This window comes from Pantherophis guttatus, chromosome 2 (genome assembly GCF_059756535.1).
Source record: "Pantherophis guttatus breed Tessera chromosome 2, ASM5975653v1, whole genome shotgun sequence".
NCBI classification, from domain to species: domain Eukaryota; kingdom Metazoa; phylum Chordata; class Lepidosauria; order Squamata; family Colubridae; genus Pantherophis; species Pantherophis guttatus.
The window spans coordinates 86,194,968-86,217,182 of record NC_142064.1 but is presented as its reverse complement, the minus strand read 5'-3'; the positions used below and the strand labels follow the sequence as shown (position 1 = coordinate 86,217,182).

The window sequence follows — 22,215 nt, the reverse complement described above, 5'->3', positions numbered from 1 at the left end:
TTTCAGTACCTGAAATCAGGATAGCATGTAGACTTCTTCTTGAGTCCTTAACTGAAAATGCTTTTTATCTTTGGATTTAAATTCTTGCAATCTCTGAGTGCAAGGATGTTGGCATCCTAACTTGCTTTCGATGATCCTAAATGATCTCCAACACGTAGGGATTTCCATGAACTCAGTTTTTCCATGCTTGGTCTAATAGCCACCTGTTGTTGGCATGTGATTATTGTAAATGCCCTTCTGTGGTTCTCTTCTGGATCAGCGTTGTTAAGTTTTGCAGGATCCAATCTGGATCAGTCACTGGGACCAGAGGTTTAGTCTTTCAAGCTTTCAGACTCGTGCTGGGAGCCCATCCTCAGGGAACGTCTCTCTAGTAGGGTGTATTAAGTTTTCCACTCTTCTCCTTTAAGTCTGATGTTCCAAATAATACTTCTACTAATGCACAGTATATTAACTACATGGCAGCTTTTAGAACAAAATAATGCAGTTATTGATACAAAACCCAAATCTGATAGTGAGTTATGTTCCCTTTCCCTCATTATTCTATAAAATCTACCTTCATGGTTGAAGTTGCCATTACATCTGCCCAATGCTGAATATTTTAGAATGGTTCCAATATGTAGGGAGAATAATTTTGAAAGAAGGGAGAATATAGGGAATAGAAAACTCAGATCTTTCTCTTGCTGAATTCTAATTTAATTATAAGGGCATTTTGCCAGCCATTTACAGTTGGAAATCATTGAAATTATGCTAATTTAAGTGCTTTATTGAACCTTATTGTATATAATTTTCCTGGACAAAACATTGCTAAGCTGGAGACTTTCTCTTTCATTTACTCAGTATTGCTAACTCAAAATGCTACTTACCCATCCATTTTATTTATTATATTTTTATTTATTAATTTATTAAATTTGTATGCATCCCCTCTCACTTGAAGTGATTCTGGGTGGCTTATAAAATTATAACAGGATCCATATAAATGAGTCAGTAGAAAATAGTGCATTATCTGAAGTTGATTGTTTCCATTTCCTGCCCTTGCTCTGTCTTGGTTGCCCCTGTTCCCAGTCAGTGCTATTACTTGGTTTTTCTTCAAGGTTATGATAGCCTAATATAATTTGCATGCCTAGAGGTTGTCTTTGGATGGTTTCAAAATAACAAGAAAAGCATTCCTTGAAAACTGGTATAGCTAAAGATCACTTAGAACTGTTTCATTCATGGACTGGGAATGAGATAAAGGCAAAAATTTGGTGATCTGCCAGAAAAAAAAGATATTGGCATGGCATGCTGGTATTGTGGTTAGGTGCATATGAAAAAAAAAAAGCTGAGAGAGAGAGAGGGAGAGGGAGAGGGAGGGAGTCGGGAAGAGAGATTTTGTGTTTACAAGTTCATTTAGAACTGCATATTATAAATAAATATAATTTCCTAATTCAATGTTTGCCAGATAATTCTATCGGGGGATAATACTGTGAATCCCTCCATTACAGCACATCCCAAAGAGGTTAAGATTTATGCTGTTGGGATCTCCATTTTCAGAGGTCAAGCATGATGGGTCAATCATAGTAAATATCTGAAAACTGTCTCCATTTCCAGTCCTTGCTCTGTCTTGGTTGCCCCTGTTCCTTCCTAGTCATTGGGAAGGAATGAAGGAATGAAATGCCATTCATTAAAGAGGGAAATGGCAACTCATTCCTATATTTTGAAGAAGACCCAATGGACATTCAGAGCAAGATCTGTATTAATATGACATTGAAAAGAAGCTTCTCCAGCTCTGACTGGATGGTGGAGAATGGAAGGATTTATATGCCTTGTAGACAGCAGGTCGTTTGCATTGTTTTAAAGCAGCCAATGAGTGCATGTGTGTGCTCGTCTGGGCTGCAACCCAGAAGAGGAGCTGCATAGGGGGCATGTGCGTGCCGGAAAATAAACTTCTGGTTTCCAGTGCGCACATGCGCTCCGTCCAGCTAATTTTCTGGTTACTGGTGCACATTCCATCACAGTTTTAGAGAGTTGTTGAGGCCATTTGGAGATTTATCTGTGTTCTCAGAGTCACCTCCACTACTCAGCTCTCTGAGCATGGCTGTTTTCTTGAAGATGTTTCATTACCCAAACTAGGTAACATCATCAGTGCTAGTAATGATAACTGCAAGAAAACAACCAAACTCAGAGAGCACCAAGGACAATTCAATTCCTGCAGTGCCCTTACAATTGGCAAAAATCCCACTGCATCTATTCGGGTGGGGGGAATCACATGATGGCTGCAGTTTCTAAAAAACATACAGGCTTCTAATTCTATACCACACACTTACTTGCAGCATAACAGATTAGGGTAAATAAGAAATTAGAGTGTATTTAACTTTATTTCATATTGGGGATTTGCAAGAATGATGACAAATTCTACCTCTAAAACAAAAGTTTGCTGCCTGAAGAGTTAGGATGTCCCAAGAGCAAGCCTGGAACTGCTTTACCACTTGATTTTTACTGATTGAAAAACTTCTCTTGTAGGCTAATCAACATGCTTACAAAGACATGTACCTGAAAAGAATCCACCATGCTATTACCTAGAGAATAAAAATAAGAAGTTAAAAATTCAGTTCAGAAAAACAACAACCCTGCTTGAATATTTTGGAAGAACAGTGGGTTCTTGCATTATTTTTGTCCCCTAGAATTGCTTCTGTTACCTGAAAAATGTATTTGCTAGAGCAGTTTTAAAAGAAGATCCCTTGGTGATTTTCAGGAATGAGGTAATCCTCAAGTCCAAGAAAACCAAATCGGGCCTGTAACAAATGAACAAAGAGTTTCTTGATTTGAAGAATGATCAAGATATGCGGGCAGTCAAAGGTTGAAGCAGGGTGTTTTTAAATTTCTGATAGGTGCAGCATGCTATTTAAAACAAGATATATCTCATGGGCATTCAAAAGCACCTAAAATTTGTAGCAGTAACAGTAGTGCTAGCTTAAACCTGAGTTATTTTTATGCACATACCTTTAGGTTAGACCTCAAGCAGAGAGGCAGAGGATAAATTTATTTCCAGAGTCTGAATAATTCTACTAGGTCACAATGCTATAAGGAGCTAATGCATCAAATGCTGCTATATTCACAGACATATGGATTGCTAATATGTAGATGGATAGGAGATCATTAGAAATCTTGATATTTTACCTAAATATTGAATGCTATTAGTTTAAATTATTTGAATTTTTCAACCAATCATTTCCTCCCACCATGTGTCAGTCCTATAAGATAGGCCAGACGAATAAACCAATACCATATATTGTAGGTCAGGACTAAAAGTGGTGTGGTGGCCTAGTGGTGAAGATGCTCATCTCCCACTTGGAAGGTTGAGAGTTCAATCCTAGGTAGCGGCAGATGTATCTCTCCTAGGGTGCAAAGAAAAAGTATCTGCAGTGAACTCTACGTGGTGTCAGGAATGGCATCCAGCCAATAAATGCTCAACTCCATTCAGTGTCCCTGACTCTACCCCAAATTAAGGGATTACAGGGTCATAAAAAGGGAGTTTTATATAGGCTGGGACTACTTTTATTGTGATGTCTATAGTAACAGAATCTTGCAAGTCTGAATGTGCTTTCCTCCTCCCTCCCTTTATCTTTGTATGAGACTTTTCTCAAGTTGTTTTCTTGGCTCAGGCTCAAATCCCACTTATCTGATGATTGCCTTGGTAGTGGCTGTGCCTTCCATCCTTCAAAAGGCCATTCCTTATGCCCTCTAGAGCCTGGCATATTTTGTGTCTGGATGCACATTTTAATAGAATGAGAGTACTTGTTACCTAGTGACTTTTCTTGGCAGCACCTCAAAATGCCTTGCCATTGTCCTTTTCTGAATCCCTTTTCATTTCCCTTTCCACTATAGACTGTAGGCTGGGATTTCCCACAATTTCCCATCTAGGTACAGTAGTACTAATCAGATCTGGAAGCTTTGAAGTAGAGGGGAATTGACAGCTCGCAATACTACCCAGAGATATGTGTCTTTTTGCATCAGGCCTCAAAGCTTCTGAATCAATAGATCTTCTGCGACCTCCAGATGCAATTACTGTACTGAGTCAGAATGTCACAGCAAATATACTCTGCAGAACTACACAGTGTTCCATGATTCATTGGGTGGCGTTCTAGATTAGGAAGTGTGGATAAAGGTTGTTGAAATACTAGAAGCCCTCATGTGACTTTTGTGATTTGAAAAATAGTGGGATAATTAAGTAATTTAATTACAGGTCTGATCCAGGTCAGGTTACCTTCCTGTGACTCCACAGAACTGAACTAAAATGGCTGTTTTGAAAGTGGAGATTCAGATTGCCAAAATTTCAGCATATAGGAACAGTTGTCTCATCTTGAGAATTATTATTGAAAAGAACAGGCAAATATTACAATAATGCCCTACCTTGTTAGGTCACCTCTCCTGATTCTCAAACACAGATAATTCTGTACCATGGATGGTTCATTTTTTTACATTTTGTTTTATAGTAAACCATCTGGTAACTCTTGCCAGAGGTTAAAAATCTGATTAAAATAGTAATTAGTACTGCTTCTGCTGCTGATCTCCTTGTAAATCCCCAATCTCTTTTGGCTTTGCTAAAATTTTTAGAGGTGGTGTAGGAAGAGTGAATGGCTATACCAGGTTTGAGAAACGTCTCCTTTATGTTACATCTTGACTGGAAATGTAGATTTTCTTTTGATTCCCTGAAGAAGGATGCCTCTCCCTACTGTTCCCCCCTCCCCAGGCCTTTAACCAACTTTGAAAGGTGAGCAGATCAAAACAGTCAGTTCTGGAGTTGCTAGACAACAATGCACCGAATACAGATGGAAAATTCATTATTCCTCTAAAAACAAATAAAAATGAACAAGCCAAAGGCTTGTTTAATGGCCTTTGGGGCTGGGCTGGATTGAACATTAGGAGCTATTTACGTATCTCAGCCCTGCTGTTTATTCTGCTCTATGCTGTATTGCGCTTTGCCAGCTCTAGGCTGTGGGCTGGTTTAATTCTCATGCCGCTCACAGCTGCTTTAACTCAGCTGTACTAACAGTGAGCACTGCATGCCAATACTTCTCTCCCACTTTTCAAGCAGAGGACTAGGGAGAGATAATTCTTGAAGAAGTTTAGTCTAGAAAATCATGTATTATGTATTATATAATTCTTATGTGTTGCATAATAATACACGATTGTCATGTGTTATAGTTGTGGGTAGAACTTCACAATAATTAGGCAGCCTGTATCGAAATAGTTGATTATAGTAATAAAGAAATAAACCACCCAGAATCATAGATGAGATGGGTAGCTGCAGAAAGTAAATGAATGAATGAATGAATGAATAAATAAATAAATAAATAAATAAATAAACAAACAAATAAATAAATAAATAAATAAATAAATATCCATTAACTGGATAATTGGAGCAGTAAGGTATATAGGCAAAACACTAGATTTGTCATTTTATAAACGCATGTTTCTAAGATAAAATCACATCAAAAGTCCATGTAGGATTAAAGATCCCCAAACTCCTTGGTTTACTAACCCCTTCATAACATTTCAGATTGTTCATCAACCTCCAAACAATTATTATATAAACATACCGGTAATGTAATATATGCTACTTTAACTAATAGTACAACAAATAATAGGTAACAATATTGATCTCTTAGATAATGCCATCCATCTTAGGGAGTTGATATCAACCACTTGCGGAACCGTGATCTAGTCCAGAGGTCTCCAACCTTGGCAACTTTAAGACTTGTGGACTTCAACTCCCAGAATTGAACTGAGAGTCCACAAGTTGCCAAGTCTTAAAGTTGCCAAGGTTGGAGACCCCTGATGTAGTCAATCATCCTGCAGGAAAACTTGCAAGCAAAGCCTTGAGATAAGGCACTCAGAAAAGTAAATTATATTCACTTATGCATACTTACAGGATAATAGTCATCATGGGCACCAAGCAACCACTCATCCCTGAAAATATATGGAGATCAGGAGTGGGTTCTACTTACCTTTACTACCGGTTTGCAATGGGATCACACGTGCACAAGCGAAGTGAGCACACACGCCTTGCTTCTGCATATGCGCAGATCGCTGATGACTACATCTGGGGTGGTGGGTGGAGCCTCCCGCTGGTTTTACTATCGGTTCTTGTGAACCAATCTGAACTCACCACTGATGGAGATACAAATGAGGGATCCTTGGTATTCTCTGAGCTTGCTTGTTTTCCTGCAGACGTTTCATTACCCAGCACTGATGATGTTACCTAGTTTGGGTAATGAAGCATCTGCAAGAACACAAGCAAGTTCAGACAGCACCAAGAGCCTCTCATTTCAACCCTGAGCTACAAATATTCTCCTTTATGGGATGAAATTCCCAGTGATCCCATCTGTTTAGTAATGGCATGATAGTGTAATCCTGATTTATTTTACTGTTTCAAGGGTTTTTTCCCCTGATAACAATCAATAAACAAAGCAGATTTTTTACCCTTAAGCAGCTTTACTGTCTAGAAGTGTCAGACTACAACGCCTATCATCCCCAATGGCCTGGAATGATGGGTGTTGTGGGAAAGCACAATTTAGGGGAGGGTTTCTTAAGCAGTGTCTCTGAGGTCCCACGCTATCATTTTGTTTAATACCACAGCTATTAATACAACATTAAAATAGTATATAATCCAAGTTGCTGTACACCTTTTTTACCACAGTTTTTAATCATGAGTTTTCATTGTATTAATTTTGTGAAATTTTCTACTTAGTACTGTAAATTTCTCTTGGAACTAAAAATTCCCTTAGAATTGAACCAAAAGGCAGGGTAGAAATGCAGTAACAAACCAAAGAAAAAAAATACAGATAAAACACAAAAAAACAACAACCCCTGTCCTCAGTAAACAACCCATAATATCTTTCATAAGGGCAGCATCCAGGATGATAAGCTATCATTAGAACAGATGTTTTCTGATAATTCCTGCCCCTGACATACATTTTACTCCTGCCAAGGAAACTGGGGATTTTATCTTTTTCTTTGTTTATTTTAATTGTTCTCCTGTCCTTCAACAATTTTCCCGGCACAGCTCACACCATTGTTTTGGGGTTTTTTTGGGGGGGGGAGGTGTTTTTTCCTTTTGTGTTGTGCAGAAGTATTTGGTAGGTACAGACGTCAGCTTTTATAGGGATGGATTGAATGTGTAATGTTCTACCTCTTGGCCTTTCAATCTGTAGGCAGAGCTTATTGCAACTTTCCTTTCTGACTTTTTAAGGCTTTGCTATGTTGCTTCTGTATCTCAGCTTTTTCCTCCATGTTGCTTCTGGGTGACTCTATTCCTTAGGGTTCTTAAGAATGCCTTGTTCTCTGTGGTGTTCAGTTCAGACCTCCCAGTCTTATCTTCACTGGAGAGATGTTATTCTCTTCCATGAGGTCAGCACATTTACTATAAACCTCAGTTGGTTTTCACTTTGTGTTGCAGGCTCTTCAAATGGCTTCTCTCTCAACGAAGCATCATCGTCTTTGCTCCCTCCCTTCATCCATGTCTCTTTTGGAATTGATCAAGCTTTGGTCAAATCCTCTGTTGTTGTATCATGGGTACGATGACCCTCTTCTATGATAGTTTAGCTGGATTTGTCTGGATGGCTGGATTGTCATTCCTGAACTCTGGGAAGCATCTCAAGTTGATCTTAGAAGCTTGCTCAGTTTGATGGAAGAAAGGCATCTCTATGTCTAGGACCATCTGCAGAGTGTGATTAAAAAAAACCTCAAGATGGTGACCATGACAGTACAATCAAAACTCCACCTGGTTTTTATGGGTGTTGTGTATGCAATACATATTAAAAATGGGCAGAACTTTGATTCCACCATTGTAACTGCCCTCTTGACTTTTTGACCACACTCTGTCATCCCTCAAAGGTGCTTTTTCAGGAGGCAACTGGACTTTCTTGTTTTTTTTCTTTGAAGATGTTTTGCTTCTCATCCAAGAAGCTTCTTCAGCTCTGACAGGATAGTGGGGGATGGAATCCTGTCAGAGCTGAAGAAGCTTTTTGGATGAGGAGCGAAACATCTTCAAAGAAAAAACAAGGAAGTCCAGTTGCCTCCTGAAAAAGCACCTTTGGGACAATCATGACCTGGGTGACTAAGAATCTCTACAGACTCTCCTATCTTAACCTTTGAGTGACAGATTGAGAGTTACACTTCACACGCACAAGTACATAAAGGCAGAATCAGGACAAAGAAGTAGGAATTAAATTAAAGCCAACAGTATATTGGCTTTAATTTAATTTATGTTTGAAATTATATCAATGAATAAATGTAATCTACGTGGCTTTCCTCATAGGCCATAGGGCTGAAGAAGGACACGGAAACAGTTTTACCTCAGGAGATACAAAGCCTCCATTGCGTCCCACTTCCTGGCTTCTGGAATTTCTCCTTTCACTCCTGTGGCCAAATTCTGCTAATGTAAAATAATAAAAGGGGTCATGTAGATGTTCTCCTTGTGTCACATTAAACATTACATGCAGTAGTTTCTGGAGGAACAAAAAATCCCTCAGAGATTTCACATTTTCACCACTATATCCTACTTTATTAACTGGCATCACTTAGTATTCTTTAAAAGACTGTAGTTTTAAAATGTCAGAAAGAAGACAGATAAAGTGGTTATTTTAATAGTATAACCCTACTTCAACTTTAAAAAGGGGTGGAGGGTTTTTTCTTTTTCTTTTTAAAAGATAACTTCTCTCTGGGAGAGGAATAATCTATCAGAGGCTAGATGTCAGAAGTAGATGGGAGTGAAGTGTATGGTGCTTAATATTAATTTCCTCTCTCTGCTCTCGTTTATTTTTGCTGGACCTATTCACATTTCAGCATGTCTCACAAAAGTTCTCCACTGCAGCAGCATTCAGTGTCAGCCAAACTTATTTCTTTCTTTTCTGTCTCAAAGCTGGATTGTAAACATTATGACAGCTTTCCATGGCAATTTAAAATTTATATTCCATTTTATAATACCAGCTGCGCTGATTGATGTCAGTGGTTTTATCATTAGAAATTTTGATACAATATAGAACCTATAACCGAAAAAAGAACAATCGAGATGCATTGAATTCTAAATCTCAGAAAATAATAAATGAGAACATTTTATTAATTATTTCTAAGCCAAAAAAGAAAAGAAAAAAACCCTAAAACTAAGAAGAAAAGCAGGAAAAACAAAAAATAAATATGTGAGATTTATAAAGATTACAGAATAAAATAAAAATGTGAAAATAACATTAATTTAGTTCCAAATATGAAAGTATCTTATTTAATTTAAAATTTCAAATGATCAAGACAATATGCAATAATAGCAATAAGCAGTGTGATATAAATTATAAATCAGTGTAAGAGACTATAATTAATTTTGGTTAATGTAAACATTCTATGCTTTTTAGCAAATCAAAGAAATTTAACACAAATTTAGCTTCCAAAACTCTACAGGAAACAGAATTACGATGCTTTTGTGCAACCCTTAAATGGACCAGGCTGAGAATTAATGCAACTTTGATATTGTCTCTTTCCTTGTCCCATTCTGCGTTGGAAAAACATGTTCCATTTTTGTCCCAAAGCTATAGAGAATTGGTATGCTTTCCTATGGCAAAGACACCTTTGCTTTCAGGTTTGGCATGCCTTCTCAAATTTCAGAACTGGTTTGTCTTTCTAGGCCCCATGCTCATTTGTGATCAAAAGAAAAAGAGGGGAAAATTCTCATTGAGGAAGGTTACAAAAAAGTGAAGAAGTTTGATCCAATGTTGCTGTCTATTCTTTGGCCATTTCCATACTTGCCATCATGACAAAATAAGAATGTATCATATATAAATCAGAGTGATTTAGAATACTGCTTGGCATGGACTATTTAATTATTATTTATGGGTTTTTCCCCCCTTTCTGCTCTAGCATACATATTGTGCATCAAGTTCTAAAGGGAAAAATCCAACTGAGTGAAGCATTACTGAGACTAAGGCAATGTTAGCTATAGTGGCAGCAGAATTCCCCTAAGGCCAAACCAAGAAACACATCTAAAATAATAAGCATGAGACAATGCTTATCTCATTCATACTGCCATTCATTGTAAATAAAACTTTCATTCATAAAGGTCAGATTATGCTACACTAAAAACAGAAAATCTTTTTCTACATTTGGTTTTCCTATTACTACTTTCTGTGAATTGGTCCACTTGGGGAGAGGTGATGGTTAAACATTTGTGCTACCCTGTTTTTTATGTTGCTTTAGACCACAATTTCCTCTCATTGAAAAATTACAGGCACACAATAGGTTTCGCCAAAATCACACACATTTATTTTTCTGCAAGGCTTTATTAACCCCCCCGGCAGAATATGAAGAACTCAGCCCAGTCTCACAATATTTTGGCTGGGATGTTTATTTAGCAAGAGAGCACCAATGAGGTTTTAATAATACTGACTTTGCTGTGTTCAGAAAAGCCTTTCTCTGGAGTGATATACAATTCTGGAAAATAAATCCTCTTCCTTACTAGCAAAGCCCTGCTCTGGAATGTTACACAATGTTTGAAAACAAAATTCTGGTCTGTATCAGAAAAGCTCTGCTCTGGAAGAATAAGTAGCTTGTAAAGGATAAAGGAGGCAGGAATACTATTTAGAGTCAAAGAAATCTCAGACCACAACGTGTTTTTTGGCAGGTTGCAGCCAGCACTACTATAATGCTTCTAGTTGCTGGCCACTTTCATGATAATGGATAATGCCCTTTGGCCACTTGTTTACACATTAATATAAACTGAGGGAGGGGAAAGCACATTCAGAATTGCAAGATTTTGTTGCTGAGGCTGTTACAGTAAAAGTAGCCATAGGACGTAGACTTATATATCATTTCATAGTGTTTTACAGCCCTCTCTAAGCGGTTTACAGATTCAGCATATTGCCCCCAACAATCTGGATCCTCATTTTACTGACCTCGGAAGGATGGAAGGCTGAGTAACCTTGAGCCCTGTCAGGATCGAACTTCAGGCTGTGGGCAGAGTTTGCCTGCAATATTGCATTCTAACCACTGTGCCACCAGTGATAGATAGTTATAACTATCAACCAAAATTTAGAACACAATATCACAGTAATTTATGTACTTGGAGAAAAAAATATTTATTTTAATTCTGCCTTCATACTACATATTCCTTCCTCCTCCTAGTTTCCCCACAACAACAAACCTATGAGATAAGTTGGGCTGAGAGAGAGTGACTGGATGACCAGTTGGCTTTCAGGCCTAAGGCAGGACTAGAACTCATAATCCCATGGCTTCTAGTATTTTAACCACTAGACCAAACTGGCTTTTGTTTTCTTAGTAAAATTAAGTTTTACTAATAGATATGGCAATATGACAGAAGACTAGCTGAAAAGAAACTGGAAAAGATTGGAAAATATAAGAACTTAACTGAAATACAGAGATTATGGAATAAACCTGCAAAAGTTTTCTCTATAGTTATTGGAACATTAGGAGCTCTAACAATATATTTATATAACTCTATAAAGCCTTAGTAAGACCACACCTGCATCCAGTTTTGGTCACCACACTGTAAAAAACATGTTGAGACTCTAGAAAAAGTGCAGAGATGATTAGGGGACTGGAGACTAAAGCATATGAAGAACAGTTGCAGGAACTGGGTCTAGTCTAGTGAAGAGAAGGACCAGGGGAGACATGTTAGCAGTGTTCCAATATTTCAGGGGCTGCCACAGAGAGGAAGGGATAAAGCTATTTTCCAAGGCACCTGTATGCCAGATAAGGAATAATGGATGGAAACTGAACAAGGAGAGATTTAGCCTGGAAATAAGGAGAAATTTTCTGACAGTGAGAACAATCAACCAATGGAACAGCTTGCCTTCGGAAGTTGTGGGAGCTTCATCCCTTGAGACTTTCAAGAAGAGATTGGACTGCCATTTGTCAGAAATGGTATAGGGTCTCCTGCTTGGGTGGGGGGTTGGCCTAGATGACTTACAAGGTCTCTTCCAACTCTGTTAATCTGTAGAATTATCAAAACAGCCCCCCAAATTAGAATTATTTCACCTCAGCACATTCAGCATACAACAAACAGCTTTGCTTGGTCCACATATTATGTGTACTATAATATGATTATATTTGGATAATTCTTAACTCCCCCCAAAAACTACTTCTATATTCCTTTCCTCTTGATCTATCAATCAGTGATTAAAATTACTTGTTCTGAAGCAGAAGTTTAAACTTTTTGAAAAGTTTAAAGAAATTTACTGTGTGCTTACCAATGGATTTTAGACATTATAGCTAAACATATCAAGGCAGTGAATCTCTGAATATTACAATGGGGAGAATACATCACTTTCATGCCCAACTTGTGAGATTTCACTGCAGGCAAGTAGACAGAAAATGCTAGCCATTGAGGGCTGTTTGTTTCGAAGCAACATTGTCCAATGCCTATGTGTGATTTTGAAAGTTAACATCTAGTAGTGGAAACTGGGCTATGCATGATACAAGCATGCCCATTCTTTTATTATTTATTTATTTATTATTTATTTTGTCGAGTACATATTAGATAATATATATAAGCATGAATTGAATACATAAAATGAATACAATTAAAGGGAACATTAGGACAGGGACGGTAGGCACGCTGGTGCTCTTATGCACGCCCCTTACAGACCTCTTAGGAATCGGGTGAGGTCAACAGTAGACAGTCTTAGATTAAAGTTTTGGGGGTTTGGGGATGAATTCTGATTATGAATTCTGATTATGAGCACATGAGAAAGTTCAATAAGAAATATATTTTCATATTTGCCCTTGAAATTACATGTTCCAGATAAAACCAGAATTTGATGGAATTTAGACACGGGCACAAAGCAGGAAGAAACTTCCTCTTCTCAGCTTTTTCCAAATATCTTAGCAGCTAAAATTCCTTTGGAGAGTCCTGTCCTCCATCAATTTAGTCTTACTGCTTTGGAGTCATGTTTGGCAGAATTGAACTATCACCTTTTGACCCTCGTGGGACTTGCATGAAAAAGACCCATTTAGCTTATCATTACAATCTTTGCATTTTGATCATGGACAGAAGCTCCCAGTTTCCTCTTAAAACCGATACAGGGTCAGTGTAATAAAAAGCGGTCATTGCCCCAGACTTTTGCCTGTTTCCCTCTTCCTTTGTCAATGTGTGTCTGTCCATGTCAAACATCTTCAAAACCTATAACGTAGGATAGAAATGTACAGTCTGGTATAGAAGATAATATTCATGATTCACGGCAGAATAAACCCTTCAAAACATATTGGTATGAAATCTAAGATGGAAAGTAAACTTCGAAAAAAAAATCATTTTGTAATTACTGTGTTTTAACTTGCATTGCTTTATGCCAGAAGTGGGGAACTAGGGCTCTTTTATGATTTGTGGACTTCAACTCCCAGAATCCATGCTGGCTCAGGAATTCTGGGAGTTGAAGTCCACAAGTCATAAAGTCCAGTTCGCCATCCCTGCTTTACGCAGTTAAGACTTAATGCAGTTAAGACAGAACTGGCTTTTGCTTCTCCTGATAAATTAGCTTCTTAGGAATATGAAAAGCTGCTTTATCCTGACTGATGTTTCTTTGGAGCTTAAAACACTCAAAGCAACCATTTCAGACTTAGAATGTTGCAAGCTGAAACATTTTGTACAATCCTAATATTTCATTTATTAAAGAAAACAGTAATGCGCCTGCTTTTATATGTAGTAACAAACAGCAGTACTGTTAAAAGAGAAGTAGAAAGAGAAAACTCAGGAGATACAGGATGGGTGGGTTGCCACATATCACTGACTTTGGCCTTGTTGATTGATTTCTTTATTTTTAATCTTATTGTAAACAGCCAAGAGTTTTATGAGCCGAGAGGGAAAAATTATTGTAAAAGACAGGATGTACTTTTTAAAAATGTTGAGTATTTTGAAAATGAATATGTTCAAGCAAACAGGATCACAATTCTTAATATGATATGGGTCAGCCTTGCCAAGGGACAACCTTATTATAATTAAATTCATTCTGAATTTCTTAAACCTGTCATTTGGCACCGAGGCTTATTTAGATCTAACTTGTATAATGCTTGAGCTCCTGGAACAAATGTTGTCTACCAAATACAAATGTCAAGAAGAAATGTTTTGCATTTATATATCAAGTGACATCTCTTCAGTTTACATACTTGATATAAATCAGGGGTGTCAAACTCATGGCATCACGTTGTTGTCATGTGACATATTGCAACTTCCCCCCCTTCGCTAAACCAGGGATGGGTGTGGCCAGCGTATGATTCATTCGGCCCGTGGGTCGTGAGTTTGACACCCCTGATATAAATGAAAATAAAGAAATCAGGGTCTCTGTTCCCTGAAAGACAGGTTCAAATGGATTAGAATGAGCAAATGCCAGGTGATTGCTGTCTGGCTCTGTTGGAGTCATGTGATGTTAATAGCCTAAATAAGGTCTTCATTTCTGTTAATGCTCAGATACAATAAGAGCGCAGGAGCCAGGCTGAATCAGCCTTCAGGCCTATCTAAATTACCACTCCACTCCAGCTGTGGCTAACTGGATATTCATGGGAAGACAAAAAGACGGATATAGAGTTGCCCACAACTGCCGGTAGCCATCACTGCATACCTAAGTTGCAAAGGGGTTGATGTGTAAGTATAGGTTGATGGAAACACCTCCCAAATTCCGCCTGTGCATTGAGTGGAGATGCACATCCTGCATGCTGATTGGTTGATCTGACTTCCTGCTCTGTGCCCCAGCCAGAAAATTCACAAATATTCTGAATGCAACAGCTATGCAATCATCTACAAATGACGCATATGTTCCCTCACGCACAGTGACAGAGAAGTCTGCTTGACTCTTGAGAGATGAGAACAAAGGGCAGTAGCAACAACTTTGAAAGGAGACCCAAAGGCAACAGCACTGAATGACTTGCATTACCGCAAAACTGAAAGGAAAGAACATCTGAAAGAGGTGATAACACATAGCCATCATCACTAATAGCCATCGATAGCCAAGCTTTCTACGATAAGAGCTTCCAGACTAATAGATTGCTATCAGGATAATCCCAAGTGTGACATTAGACTCACACTTTGATTATATGCCTCTTTTTTCTAATGCAGTTATTCATGTGAGATATAAAGGCTAGGCAGTGAAAGTGCTAGAGGATGTCTGCATTTTGTATTGTCAAATATTACAGCCATGAAAATGTATTAAAAATTAATAAACAAACAAATAAACCTGAGATTTGATCAGTTAGTTGATCTTTCTAGTAGCTTTATGGAATGGAATGGAATGGAATGGAATGGAATGGAATGGAATGGAATGGAATGGAATGGAATAGAATAGAATAGAATAGAATAGAATAGAATAGAATAGAATAGAATTCTTTATTGGCCATGTGTGATTGGACACACAAGGAATTTGTCTTGGTGCATATGCTCTCAGTGTACATAAAAGAAGAGATACATTCGTCAAGAATCATAAGATACAACACATAATGATAATCATAGGGAACAAATAAGCAATCAAATCATATTAGGAAACAGTCAATATAAATCGTAAGGATACCAGCAACAAGGTTACAATCATAAGTGGGAGGAGATGGGTGATAGGAACGATGAGAAGATTAATAGTAATGCAGACTTAATAACTAGTTTGACAGTGTTGAGGGAATTATTTGTTTAGCCAAGTGATGGCGTTCGGGAAAAAAATGTCCTTGTGTCTAGTTGTTCTGGTGTGCAGTGCTCTATAGCGTCGTTTTGAGGGTAGAAGTTGAAACAGTTTATGTCCAGGATGTGAGGGGTCTGTAAATATTTTCACAGCCCTCTTTTTGACTCGTGCAATATACAGGTCCTCAGTGGAAGGCAGTTTGGTAGCAGTTGTTTTTTTCTGCAGTTCTAATTATCCTCTGAAGTCTGTGTCTGTCTTGTTGGGCTGCAGAACCAAACCAGACAGTTATAGAGGTGCAGATGACAGACTCAATAATGGTAGGATACATTTGTTTAAGAGAACTGGTAGGTATTCTTAGGAGACAAAACCAATATAAGATGTGTTTTAATGCAAAATTATGTAATTAACTCCGGCAACTGATTTTTGGGTACCCATAGATATCCTTGTAGAACTAGTCCTTGACTTACAACCATTCATTTAGTGACTGTTCAAAGTTACAATGGTGCCGAAAAAAGTGACTTATGACTGTTTTTCACACTAACAACCATTCCAATATCCCCATGGTTACCTGATCAAAATTCAGACACTTGGCAACTGACATATTTATGGCAGTTGCAGTGTCCCAGAGTCATGTGATCACCTTTTGTGACCTTCTGACAAACAAGGGGAAGTCAGATTCATTTAACAACCGTGTTACTAACTTAACAACAGCAGTGATTCACTGTGGTAAGAAGGGCCATAAAATGGGTCAAACTTCACTTAACAACTGTCTCACTTAGCAACATAAACTTTGGGCTCAATTATGGTCGTAAATCGAGAACTACCTGTACAGCATTCAATAATAATGCTTAAGATATAGCATTATGCTACTACAAATGATAAGTTTTCTTTCTGGTTTAGATGTCTACAAAGATCCAAATGAAGAATCAAAGTATTATTGGGTCAACTTCACAGTCAGTGAGTATATTATATGTTGAGTATATATATACCAGTATATATATCTATATGCAGCTACAATGTGATTTTTATTGAATTCATTTATTATTCTATTTAAACATTTAAGATTTCATTGACTGAGTCTTCTAGGAGACTCGGAAAAAAGATGGAAAAAATAAAAAACTGCAACGGAGGAACACAGCAGGAATAAAAATATCAAAAAATATTGAAACAGCAGTTTAACAAGAACTACAACAAAAAGCCCTTTATAACAATAATATTCCTCACAACTTCTGGAAGATACCTAGTGAGGAAGTTAGGTGTTAGTTACTCTGAAATAACTCTGAATTTCAAAGCAAGGGCCAGCTTTTGAAAATAGCACCACAGAGGCTATTAAAATACAAAGAGGCCTTCAAGGACGATTTCAACCTGTAAATGATATGGTACAATGTGATCCTTCAAAAGTGATCCAGGTCTAAACAGTTTTAAAGATTGCTACCAGCACTTTGAACTGTATGTGGAAACAAATTGAAATCCCTTTAGGTCCAGCCAACCAGCAAGCCAGCCAACCAATCAAAATGTCCATTTCTCAGTATAAAGTCATTGACCAAACAGGAGTCAATGGATTTACCCAGAACGATCTGAAATTGTGAAATCCATGAGAACCTTTCTAGAAAAATATTATACTTATTAGATTGTCCTAAATTCTGATGCTCTGAGTCCTACTATGTCATAGAAACAAAAATAAATAAATAAATCTAGTGTTAGATATTTAAATCCCTATTTATCATGATTAGATCCAGAATGGACATTTACTAGACTCCATCTGCACCATCCAGCTTCAGCACTTATTTCTAACACAGAGAAGTCTGTATTTTCTTGCCTGCTATCTTTGAAAGAAATTAAATATGAACTGCCTGCCTGAAAGAAGAAATGACAGCTCCAGTTCACAACACAAACTTGGCCTAAACGTACATCAAAGTCAGGTTTCAGAGTTCTCAGTCTGGACTGATGAATCTGTTAATTTTTATTGCTCCATCCATCCATCCATCCAGTCTATCAACATCTTGTTCCACTTAGGAAAATATTTGATAATTTGAGTACAATTTTGAAAAAAATGAGCCAAATAAAACATCCATCCCTATTTGTCGGTAAATCTTGTGCCATCCTCTTGCCCCCTTTACTTGCATTATTTTGTCTATCGAGTAGTCACTATAGGGCTTGTTGGGAATTGGAAATAGTTGATACATGACCTTTAGAATCCAAGTTGAAGATAGCTAAAATAACATGAAAAATATAGATGGATGAATGGATGGATGGATAGATATCAATAGCAGTAGCAATTGCACTTAGACTTATATACTGCTCCATAGTGCTTTACAGCATTTTCTGACTGGTTTACAATGTCACCATTTTACCAACCTCAGAAGGCTGGAAAGCTGAGTCAACCTTGAGCACATTAATACATGCAACTCTATTAACAATCAAGGAGCTCCAAAATCTCTTGAGAAAGTTCCTTTGCTTGCCAATTGTATATTATCTGAGTTACTTTTCTTAGAACTACATTGTGTATTTTTCTCAAACAAAAGTAGGATAATTTTAAAATTGTATTATTATGTTTGTTTTTTTCCAGAGTCAGTTGGAAAAATGCATTAAAAAATAAAATGAATGAATGAATGAATACTATTATCCCAGATATTGCTTCCTAAACACAGTTTGGATTTGATAAGATCTCAAGAAGAGTCCTGTGTTAGACTAGTTTTTCTCAATCCTGGCAACTTTAAGATATGTAGATTTCAACCCCCAGAATTCCCCAGCCAGCCATATGGTTAGAGAACTCTGGGTGTTGAAGTCCATGTATCTTAAAGTCGCCAAGATCGAGAAACGTTGTGTTAGACAATATTAAATCAGTCAATGGGAGAAGAAATATTAATTCAGGGGAAGGACATATATTGTTAAATCGTTCTTTCAGTATAGCTGAAGTGGATCTTTCTGATATATGACTCTTTTGACCCCAAATAGATAACATTTTGTACTTTCCTACAATATTTCGCTGTCTTATATAATACAGATGAAGTAATTCCAGATTGTGGGCAGAGTGTGCCTGCAATACTGCATTCTAACCGCTGCGCCACCAGTGAGAGATAATTATAATGCACACACACGCACACACACACAGAGAAAAACAAATATATGTGAAAAAACATATTTGTTTGTTTCTTTCTCTCCCTCTGAGTTATGTCTACCTTTCTGTCTGTCTATCTGTCTATCTGTCTATCATCTATCATTTTGCATTATAGAAATGATTTTCTATTGTAATAAAAATAATATATATCATCTAATTATATTCCACGTACCAGGAGTTGTAACTCTACTACATGTTGAAATTTATGCCTCCTGCCTGATTTATTAGCACTCACCCAGAAACTTCCCATGTTTTCTTTTGTTTCAGAGCCACCAAAGCTGCACTGTTTATATAAGCTAATTTAGATCATTTTTGGTCTCTAAGCCAACGAATTGCCATCCACATTATCAGTTTACTAACACAAGAAAACAAAAATTGCTTTCATTTGCTTGTTGTTCATGCTCCGGCTGTGCAATTATTTGTGGGTTTTACAGGCCACCACTGAGCTGAGGAATAAAGACGGGCAATGTGTGAAACCCAACAAATGGCAGCTTTGTCCTCTGGCGACCTCAAAGGCTGGTGTCACAGCGATTATCTACTCTTATGTCAACGTTACTTCAACAGGGCCTCAGCAGCAGTGAGAAACTCTGAGAAGGGCCAAGCACTGCCAAGTAGAGAGGAGGAGAGCGAATGATCTGAGAGGATCATGCCATCTATACTGATGGCCAAAGAGAATCTTAGCCTCTGTTTCCAAAGAGTAACTGGTTGGTAGCTAGAGTAGTTAGTGCCACCCTATGTAAACCAGCCACTATAGCTATGAGTTTACCAAGCAATCTAAAAGCTCCTTAATCAATCAGAATAGAGATGGGAGGGACCTTGGAGGCCTTTTAGTCCAACCCTCTGCTCAAGCAGGAAACCCTATACCGTTTCAGATAGATGGCTGTCCAATCTCTTCTTAAACACACCCAGTGATGAAGCACCCACCCAGTGGTGAAATCCAATTTTTTTTTACTACCAGTTCAGTGGACGTGGCTTGGTGGGTGTGACAGGGGAAGGATACTGCAAAATCTCCATTCCCACCCCACTCCAGGGGAAGGATACTGCAAAATCCCCATTCCCTCCCCACTCCTGGGGGAAGGATATTACAAAATCTCCTTTCCCATCCCATTTTGGGGCCAGCCAGAGGTGGCATTTGCTGGTTCTCCGAACTATTCAAAATTTCCACTACCGGTTCTCCAGAACCTGTCAGAACCTGCTGAACTTCTAAAGCACCCACAACTTCTAAAGGCAAGCCCTTTCACTGGCTGTTGTTCTCACTGTTAGCAAGTTTCACCTTAATTCCAGGTGAATTAAATCAAATTCCAGGTGAATTAAATCCAATCACTTCCTTGATTAGTTTCCATCCACTGTTTCTTGTCTTGCCTTCTGGTGTTTTGGAAAAGAAGCTGTCCCCCTCTTCTTTGTGGCAGCCTCTCATAACACTGGCATACTGCTCTCATGTCACCCCTAGTCCTTCTTTTCTCTAGACTGAACATACCCAGTTCTTACAACTGTTCTTCATGTTTTAATCAGAGTTTAGCAGATGACATGCTTGCAAAGGGAAACGGGTTGCTTGCCATTTCTCACAAAACCAACAGCGGTTTCCAAACTACAGCCCCTTTTTTCATTCCCCCCTCCCCCCCGAGCTGCTTCCCATTCTGTCTTCAGTGAAGTGGCCTCCTCCAGTTGCTGCTCCATAGTCATTTTGTCTTGGGCTGCAGGAGAGACCAAACATGTGGTATCCCCAAACATATCTCTTCACCTAATATATAACTAATATCTAACTATATCTATATATCTATATATCTATAGTACTATAGATATCTAATATCTATAGTACTATAGATATAGTCTATATCTAATATCTAACTATACTAACCTATAGAGTTTATTAGGGATTCTATAATATATATATAAACAATATAAATAAACAAAAGGTAAAGGAGTCCCTGCGGATTTTACTCCGCTAGTCATTGCTAGCTATAGGGTGCTTAATTATGTTTCAAGGCCATTGAGCCAACGCTGTCCGAAGACATTTTCATGGTCATGTGGCCGGCATGATGTCACAGAGTGCTGTTACCTTCCCACCGAAGTGGTACTTATTAATCTACTCGCATTTGCATGCTTTTGAACTGTTAGTTTGGCAGGAGCTGGGGGTGGGGGGCAAGGATGGGAGTTCACCTCTTTGAGTGGCTCTCAGATCTTGAACCTGGTCTGCCGGCTTTCCAGCCAACAAGCGCAGTGTCTTAACTGCAGAGCCACCGTGCCACCCCTCTATGATCCCTAATATCCCTATTAAAGCATCCCTAATATCTGACAGGTCCTTCAGAAAAAGTGCTAAATTGATTGCTTAAACACAGTTTTAGCAAATCCCTCAGACCGGTAGTTTAAAAATGAAAAGAGTGGGTTCTCCTTCTAGCAGCGCTATTCCCATGTCTATAAAGCTCCTGCATAAACAAAGGTCCAGGTCCCAGCATGGAAGAAGGATTGTGAGAAGAATTTGGGGCTTTTTCTCCTCCTTCATCAAGCGATCCTCCATAGCTGCGATAGTCAGGCTATTACTGAACACAGGTTTAGCATTCATTCAAAAGAGCACTAGACCTGAATTCAGAAATAGCCTGAGGGAGAGATTATAGAGCACCTTTGCATTTCTGAACCGTTTACTTGGGAAATCTGAAAACTATCTAAACCAGAGGTCTTCAAACTTTGCAGCTTTTAAGACTTGTGGACTTCAACTCCCAGAATTCTCTATGCTGGCTGGAGAATTCTGGGAGTTGAAGTCCACAAGTCTTAAAGCTGCCAAGTTTGAAGACCTCTGATCTTAAATTAATTTCATTTAGGATGTAGATTTATTTCTTCAGAAGGTCTTCAAAGATGCTTCTGTAATTGTAAAGGAAAATAATAAAGAATGGAGGTAGGAAGAAGAGAGCCTGGACAATAAGACATTATCCTAAAATGAGTCCTCATTGATTGTATGATGTCATCGCAGTTGTGAACAATTTTTACATATCTGTATGCCAGCAGTGTTGTATCTTTGCATGGGGAAACGGTTCAAGACAGCGAATAAAATAAAACATTGTCTTACACTGAAAGGGTTGTTTTGTGCTCTTGTTAAAGGATTCTTAGCTCACTCTGCCATCCAAAACTGCCACTGAAAGGCAATAGAGCTTTGCCACCATGGCAAGGACAGAAACAATAGGAAAAGTTGGCAGTTTTATTATCTTTTATTTTTGTGGCTAGATGAAATTAATGCTCAGCTCGGGGGACGTGGGACATGGCAGTGACTGGCAAGAGGACACTGGTTGGCTGGCAGTTCTCTGTAGGATTTCCAAACATCTAAACATTTCTGCCCTTAAGGCATTCCAATATCAAAATCTGAAAATAGTGAAAACAAGACTGGAAGAAGGAAAGTCAGGTTTCTGGAAATGCCCTGAGGTATCCACTGTAACTACTTTGTTGTACTGTCCCGAGTGG

The 22,215-nt window shown here is 38.2% G+C and overlaps 1 long non-coding RNA gene across 1 annotated transcript in view; it reads left to right on the top strand.

Moving 5' to 3' along the window:
- LOC148115177 (uncharacterized) overlaps window positions 1–18,623 on the top strand; it is a 36,218-nt gene extending 17,595 nt beyond the window's left edge. Inside the window, exons 2-3 of the long non-coding RNA XR_015732295.1 lie at window positions 16,542–16,598; window positions 17,375–18,623. This is a non-coding gene — a long non-coding RNA (uncharacterized LOC148115177). The remainder of the gene's footprint in view (window positions 1–16,541; window positions 16,599–17,374) is intronic.
- The last annotated feature ends 3,592 nt before the right edge of the window (window positions 18,624–22,215 follow it).